This window comes from Aphelocoma coerulescens, unplaced genomic scaffold (assembly GCF_041296385.1).
Source record: "Aphelocoma coerulescens isolate FSJ_1873_10779 unplaced genomic scaffold, UR_Acoe_1.0 HiC_scaffold_633, whole genome shotgun sequence".
In the NCBI taxonomy this organism is placed as follows: domain Eukaryota; kingdom Metazoa; phylum Chordata; class Aves; order Passeriformes; family Corvidae; genus Aphelocoma; species Aphelocoma coerulescens.
Genome location: NW_027183985.1, coordinates 20,557 through 28,898, shown reverse-complemented (window position 1 = coordinate 28,898; position 8,342 = coordinate 20,557). Strand labels below are relative to the sequence as shown.

At 54.7% G+C, this 8,342-nt stretch overlaps 2 pseudogenes; both read left to right on the top strand.

Annotated features, from left to right (window-relative positions):
* The first annotated feature begins 37 nt into the window (after positions 1 to 37).
* Positions 38 to 1,225, top strand: LOC138102220 (olfactory receptor 14C36-like; annotated as a pseudogene).
* Positions 1,226 to 6,949: 5,724 nt separating this feature from the next.
* On the top strand, positions 6,950 to 8,098 carry LOC138102219 (zinc finger protein 154-like; annotated as a pseudogene).
* Positions 8,099 to 8,342: the final 244 nt, after the last annotated feature.

Genomic DNA, 8,342 nt, shown 5'->3' with positions numbered 1-8,342 from the left:
GGCCACAAACCCAGGGCAGCGGGGCAGCGATGGCTCCTCGACAGCCCCCAGGCACAGGCCTGGCTGCTCCTGGCACACTCAGACAGCACAAGTGGAGCTCAGGCAGGCAACTGGGGGAAGGTTTTCCCAGAGCAGGAACAAGGGTGGGGCAGTCCCAGCGGGACAGTCTGCAGGGAATGGCACAGGTTTGGCTCCAAGCAGCCTGTCCTGACTTGTCACTGTCCTTTCTCCATGAACAGGTGCCCATGGCCAGACACAGCAATGTCCAACAGCAGCTCCATCAGCCACTTCCTCCTGCTGCCTTTGGCAGACACGTGGCAGCTGCAGCTCCTGCACTTCTGCCTCTTCCTGGGCATCTCCCTGGCTGCCCTCCTGGCCAACGGCCTCATCATCAGCGCCGGAGCCTGCGGCCAGCACCTGCACAGCCCCATGTTCTTCTTCCTGCTCAGCCTGGCCCTCACCGACCTGGGCTCCATCTGCACCACTGTCCCCAAAGCCATGCACAATTCCCTCTGGGGCACCAGGCACATCTCCTACACAGGATGTGCTGCTCAGGTGTTTCTGATTGTCTTCTTTCTTGGAACACAGGATTTCCTCCTCACCGTCATGTGCTATGACCGCTACGTGTCCATCTGCAAAGCCCTGCACTACGGGACCCTCCTGGGCCGCAGAGCTTGTGCCCACATGGCAGCAGCTGCCTGGGCCAGTGGCTTTCTCACTGCTCTGCTGCACACGGCCAATACATTTCCTCTGCCCCTGTGCCAGGACAATGCCCTGGGCCAGTTCTTCTGTGAAATCCCACACATCCTCAGGCTCTCCTGCTCAGACACATACCTGAGGGAATTTGGGCTTCTTGCTTTTAGTACTTCTCCTTTTTTGGGTTGTTTTGTGTTCATGCTTTTCTCCTATGTGCAGATCTTCAGGGCCATGCTGAGGATCCCCTCTGAGCAGGGCTGCCACAAAGCCTTTTGCACGTGCCTCCCTCACCTGGCCGTGGTCTCTCTGTTTATCAGCACTGGCACCTTTGCTCACCTGAAGTCCCCCCTCCATCTCGTCCCCATCTCTGGATGTGGTGGTGTCAGTTCTGAACTCGGTGGTGCCTCCAGCCCTGAACCCCCTCATCTACAGCCTGAGGAACCAGGAGCTCAAGGATGCCCTGAGGAAAATGATGACTGTATCTGTCAATAAACTCTCTCTCTTCTGCTCCAGAACCTTCAGAATGTAACTCTTTACAATCTCAGCTTTTTTTTTCCTATTTGTCCATTTTTTCATTGGTGCCTTTTTTTCTTCTTTTTCTAGTGTTATGCTGTTTTTTATAAAATCCTGTAGTACTGCTCTTAGCATTTCTACATGAACGTCTGCCTTTCTTTGGAAACACAAAGACTTTCAGGAGGCTTCTTCCCTGTGCATTTGAATCAAAAGGAGTGTCTGCCCTGACTTGTGTGTCCAAGGTTTGTTCCTCAGCCCTTCTCTGGCTCTGCAGGGGCAGTGCCTGTGGGCACAGCTGGAGGGAAGAGACTCCCAGCACAGCAGCACAGCCAGGGACAATGGCCGGGCCTCTTCCCACCTCTGCTCTTCCCAGCCCATGGAGCCCAGAGTGAATTGTGACAAAGTGGGGCCTCTTCAGACAAAGGTGGTGTGGAAACAGTGCCACCACTCCTGGAACCCAGTGTCCATTGTGACACAGTGGGGTTTCATGGAACCCAGAACATCTTTGTGATGCAATGGAATCTCATGGAATCAAGGGCCAGTTGTTATAGAGAGGGGCCTCATGGAACACAATGGCCACAGAAACATTGCCAGGCCTAATAGAAAGAAGGCGCCATTGTGGCACAGCAAGGCATCATGGGACCTAGGAGAGCACAGGGTCACAATGGAATCTCATGGAACCAGTGGTCAATTGTGACATGGCAGGGTCTCATGGAACCCAGATTCCACTGGGACATTGCCAAGGCTGGTGCAATCAAGGGTCCACTGTGACACAGAAAGGCCCCATGGCACCCAGGAGACCAGTGTGGGGCAATGGATTCTCATGCAACCAAGGCGCCATTGGAACAAGCGCGGCCTGAGGGCCAGCCAGTGCCACTGGGATATCTCCAGCCTTTGAGGAAGCAAGTGTCCATGGTGACACAGCACAGCCTGATGAATCACAGGAGAGCACAGTGATGCCATGGAATCTTGGGGAACCAAGTGTCCATTGTAAAGACAGTGGGGCCTCAATGAAGCCAGGAGACCATTGTGACGCAATAGAACCTCCGGGAAGCAAGTCTCAGTTGTTCCAAAGAGGGGCTGCATGGAAACCAGGAGACCATTGGAACACCGTGGAAACCGATGGGAGCAAATGTCCACTGTTTGATGTTGTGGCCTCACAGAGCACTGGAAGCCATTGACACACAATGGAAAAACATGGAACTAAGGCTCCCTAGTGGCAGAGGAGGGCCTCATAGAACCAAGGAGACTTCTGTGATGCAATGGAATCTCAAGGAACCAAGGGTCAATTGTCAACACATCAGCCTCTCCTGAAACTAAGGAGAACATTGTGATGCAGTGAAATCTCATGGAACCAAGTGTCAATTGTGAACACAGCAGCGCCTCATGGAAGCCAGGTGCAACTGGGACCGTGGCATGGCTCATGGATGGAAGGGGCCATTGTGACACAGTGGGGCCTCTTGGAACCCAGGAAACCATTGGGGGCAATGGAATCTCATGGAACCAAGGCTCTATTGTGACACAGTGGGGCCTCTTGGAACCCAGGAGAACATTGTCACACAGAGATATCTCATGGAACTAAGTGTAAACTCTCAGCACAGCAGGATGTCACAGTCCAATCTTGAAAGGAATTAGAAATGCCTCTGCCCAAATTAAGGTGCAAACAAGACCAAGACCAAAGTCAATAGTATGGGCTTTATTTAATAGCAAATATGAGAGAGAGAGAGAGAAGAGAAAGAGATAGAAAAGAGGTTGGGGGGGCAGAGAGTGAGAGAGACAGATGAAAGAAAATACACCACTCCACGCATCCCGCTGGGATCCCAATGATGCTCTCCAGCTGGTCTTTTTGGTGGTAAGAGTCCCCCTAAAAGAGCAGAATCCAATGGATTAATATATGCTCAGGGCAGGTGGGAATGCCCAGGTACCTCCCCTGGGGGAGGGCACTTGGACACTGTCTCTTGCAGCAGACTCTGGGTCTGCTGCATCACTTTGCATCATGTGCAGTCCTGTGGAGCAAGGCCTCAGGAATAAGTTTTGGGAGCACTTTGGGAGGTCTTTGATGGATTATGACACCCCCTCAGCTGCCTCTCATGTGAATATCCCGTGGATATGGCCTTTCCAGTGTTGGAGGTTTCCCAGCTGGGCCAGTTTGTGTAAGGGAGGATGGGTGTTCAGTGCCTCTGGCCAGAGGTAGCACCACAGACCTGAAACCTCCTTGTCCCCCTCAGTGGCAGGGGAGTCTGTGTAAACCTGTGTAAGCCCTCTGTGGACTGTGGTCTCCTCCACCCCAAACCCAGCCAGCCATGAAACTTTGTCAGGAAGGGCTTTTTGCCCATTATGGCAGAACTGTATAAAGGAGCTGCCACCACCCAAGCACCCCCTGTCCCTGAATGTGCCTCCTGAGGGGAACTTTGGCCTGCAAGTTGAGCTAAGGAACCTTGAGATCAGGGAAAGGGGGACTCTTAGCCAGGGATCTCAGGTCTAGGGAGAAGGAAACAAGGCTGAGGGAGGAGAATGAATCCACCAGAAAGCCAAGGCCAGAGCTGTCCTGAAAATCAGCCCTGGCTGGGGGAGGCCCCAGCCCCCAGACCCATTTGCTGAGGCCAGGTTTGCACCCCCATCCCCCAACCAAGGGGGCAGGAGGAAAGTTTGGGGTGTGGGGTACAACCTGCCCAGGGGGAGTGAACACCACCCCCCTTACCCAGACTGGCTCAGGTGTGAAACCCCCACCCCGGGAAGGCCACACACACAGGGGACAGTGTCACACTCGCCCCTCCCCAGGGGAGGTCTCTGTCTCTGTCACTCCCTTGCTCTCCCCCCCTCTTCTCTTTCACAGGCTGGGGACGTTTGCCAAATATGAGAATCATTTTTCTCTTCATCCCTGTCACCTCTGTGACAGCTACACAGAGTTTATCCTTCCTTTAAATCATCTGTATTGGGCCGAACTTTCACTTTTCTTTGACAGGAACCTGCCAGCAGCTGAGCTGGAGCTGTGCGGGAACTGCTGGACCTTTGAATTGCCACCATAACTGCTTCGGCTGTCGGTTCATTCATGGTTGGAGTTTGTTTGCGTTTTCATCACAAGTGACTTGTGGGAAGAGCAAACATTCCTCCAAGCATTTTCGGTAGAGTTAAGTTTGATTTCTGCCAAGTTTATTTTGTCCGGTGCCCAGGGGATGCTCAAGGGGTCTCTGTACCTCTCTCCCTCGGGGATGCTGGGGAGGGGCTTGGTGGGGTTGTCCCTGTCCCTCTCACTCCAGGGCATTCCCGAGGCAGTGTCCCTGTCCCTTTCACCCTTGGGGATGCTTGGGCATCTCCATCCCTCTTGCCCCAGGGAATGCTTGTGCGGGACTGGGGACCAAGGGCTCTGTGTCCCTCACACTGCTGAGTGTGCTCAGGGGCTCTCCAACCTTCTAATACCTGGGGAGGCTGGGGGAGTCTCTGTCCCTCTCACCCCTGGGGTGACCCTGCGACACAGACACCCCCAAACCCACACAAGCACCTCCCGAGGATCCCAAGAGGAGAAGGACAGAGACCCTCACCAGGCACTGAGTGGGGTGAGAGGGACAGAGACCATCCCCACCCCCAAATCATTCCCAGACAAGAGAGGCTTGGAGACCCCCCCCGGGACACCCCAGGTAGGAGAGGGACAGAGGAACTAAACTTGGGGGGCAGCTGGGTGGTCCAAGATCCGGGTGCTGCCACGCTGCCCCTCCATTCCACACGAGCATTCCAGGAAGGCAGCCCTGAATGTGACCCTTGGGGGTCTGGGGTCAGCCTTCACATCCCTGTGGGAGCAGCCACAGAGAGGACGAGAGACTTTCCCCCTCTTAGTCCTGTGGAAGGGTGAACCCCAGCTGCCCTTTTCTTCTGCTGCCTCCTCATCTCCTCGGCGGAGGATGTCAAACTCCCCAGGAGCAGGAAGAAGCCCATTCCAGGTTTCCTTGTGTCTGCAGCCTGGAACATCCACTCCCACCAGAGCACTTTGTGAAAGCCCTGCTGAATGACAGCAGGAGGAGGTTTGTGAGAAAGGCAGGAAATTGTATTTTGATAGGAAATCACAATTCCAAATTATTTCTTTCTGTCACATTCATTTTCAGTCAGTTCTGGTCTGGTTTCCAGAGTGCCACCTTCTCAGCTGATTGTATTTGTGTTCTCCTTCCTCTTCTGCCTTTCTTTGCCTGCTCTGTTTGTCTCTCAGTGTCTCTCTGCAGCCAGGGCAGCTCCCACCAAAGGCCCTCCCCTGATTTTGTTCCCAATCCACCAGCTAAAACAACCATGGATGAGGTGATGAAGGCTGGCAGTGAAATGTCACTGGAAGATCTTGCAGCACTTGGCTTTTGGCTCCTTCCTGAGAGCTTTGCCTTCAAGGGCAGGAACATCTTCTCCTTGCTGGGAACTGGAATTCCAGATGCCTGGAGGGTGTGCCATGGATGCCAGAGGGGCATTCCCGAGGCTCGCAGGGTGCTGGTCCTGCCATGCCTCCCACGGGAGCTGTGCAGGGCCAGGGGACAAGGTCCAGCAGCTGGGTGGGCTCCCAGAGCAGACAGCAAAGGCTGCTTTGCTGGACATTTCCCAGCACATTCCCAGCTGGAAGCAGAGGGAGGAAGGAAAGGCAAGCGAGTCCCTGCCAGAAGCCCGGAAGGATTGGGGTGGGAAGGGACCCTGCCCGTGGGTTAGTGGGCTGAAAGCCAAGTGGAGCAAGACCTTACAATGCCATCTCCCTGCCAGCCTGTGCTGCTGACAGGAGCAGGGTGCCACTTTAGCCCTCTGTGGGTGAGACCAAACTGTGCATTCCACTCCCCTTATCTCATTTCTGATGAGCTGTTCATGATGGGTCCTTTGCAGGAGCTGCCCAGTGCACCCCCAACCCCTCAGGCTATGAGGAGCTGGCTGTTAAATGAGATAAGGAAGGAGAGGCAAACCCTGGGAGGCAGGGCAGTGTTTCTTTTTCTGCACACCAATGACTCAGCTGGGATAACTCCCTCCGGGGTAGCAGCAGCAGCACAGTCCCACCCAGCCTGAGGGCTCACCTCTGCTGATGGGCCATCATGGACTGAATGGCCCCAGCACAATGGGCAGCTGCAAGGACTGAGACCATCAAGGCTCCCAAAATATCCCATGACTCCCAGGATGACATCATTCCATTGTGAAACTGCCCGCCCTGGGGGAGGGGCTGAGCATTTCCCACCTGGACCTGAGCATATAAAATCTGGGTTTGAGGCCTTCTGGCTACACTCAAGAGATCCAGGGCAGGAGCAGAACTCCAACAGGACTGTGACCACCGCTGTTGACAAGACTGCAACCATCACTTGGACAGGACAGTGTGTCTACCACTGCGACCAACAGGTTTTGTTTTCTTTCCTTTTGCTTTGCATGCAGCGGGACCAGGTGGTGCTCAGCACAGGAACTAAGCACCACCGTTCTGCTCTTGTCCCAGGGTGCCTGGTTATACTCAGCCTTTGTGGGTTACAGCTGTATCATGGTATTTCTTGTCATCTCTTTGGTGAATTGTAACTTTCACCTTCATCTCTCTTGGGGCAGATCAGTGGGGTTCATTTCTCGTGCCAGTTCAATCCAGCACGGTCTTTGAGAGGATTTTACAGTCATGATATGCCCGGTGACTTCTAGAGAAGGACTAAGCCAACCCCTAAGAAGGACTAAGCCAACCCCTAAGCCAACACACTCACGCCTTTTTTTCCCTCCAAACCAGGATTTTCCACTCCCAAACCTTGGCCAGATGGAGGCGAAGGCTGTGAGAAAGAGGAAGATGCCCCGGGACACCCAGGCAGGTGAGGAGGAAGTCCCTGCCCCTTTCCCCCTCTCTCCTGCTCCATCTCCCAGCCCAGCATCACCCCCGGCTGCAGGACAACCCCGCTGCCGAGGCCGTCCTGCCGGGGACGGACTGGGGGGATCTCCTTCCCCTTCCCTGTGGCACAGAGGCAAATCCCATCCTCTCCTTGTCCTTCCTCCCCCAGACAAGGAGCTGAGGATGGAGCCCAGGGAGGACAAATCCCTGCAGCAGAACCTGGTGGAAGAGGCTGTTTTGAGCAGCTCCACAGTGCAGGAAAAGCCCCAGAGATCCCACAGGAGGAGGGGCTGCAAACGCAGCCCAGGGAGTTATGAGGAGGAAAGACCCACCCTGTGCCAGGAAGGCGGCCAGAGATCCAGCCAGCGTTCAAATGTGGTGGTCCATGAGCAGCGTCACGCGAGGGAGAAACGCTACAAGTGCTTGGAATGTGCGAAGAGCTTCAGCCAGAGCACTGACCTGATCCACCACCAGTTGATCCATACTGGGGAACGGCCCTACGTGTGTGGGGAATGTGGGCAGAGCTTCAGACAGAGCTCCCACCTGATCCAACACCGGTTGATTCATACTGGGGAACGGCTCTATGTGTGTGGGGAATGTGGGAAGAGCTTCAGACAGAGCTCCAGCCTGATTCGCCACCAGAAGATCCACACTGGCGAGAGGCCCTACGAGTGTGGCGAATGTGGGAAGAGGTTTCAGACCAGCTCCAGAGTTCTCCTGCACCAGCGGATTCACACAGATGAGAGACCCTTCCGCTGCCCCGAGTGTGGGGAGTGCTTCAGGTACAGCTGCAGCCTCACCAGGCACAAACGAATCCACACAGATGAGAGGCCCTTCCGCTGCCCTGACTGCGGGGAGTGCTTCAGGTACAGCTGCAGCCTCACCAGTCACAAACGAATCCACACTGGGGAGAGGCCCTACGAGTGTCCCGAGTGTGGGAAGAGCTTCAGGCAGAGATCTCACTTGACCGGACACCAACGGTGCCACCAGTAAGGGAAGCCCTATGAGTGTCCCGAGTGCAGGAAGAGCTTTGTGCACTGCTCCAACTTCATCTCGCAGCAGAGGATCCATGTCAGGTGATCCACAGTGATCCCCGTTGGGCAGAGACCTGGTGACCCCTGTTCCAGATGATCCCCATTTCTGGGGGTATGTTTGAGAGATTTATTTCCCTTCTCATTCTCGTGTTTTGATTTCATTGCTAAGAAATTCAATCCCTGTCCCCAGACTGGGTCTGGTTTTCCGTGCTGGTGATCGGGGCAGGAGCTCTCCTGGTCCTTATCTCAGCTCCTGGGCCTTTCCTCAGCCAACCAAAGAAGTCACTAAA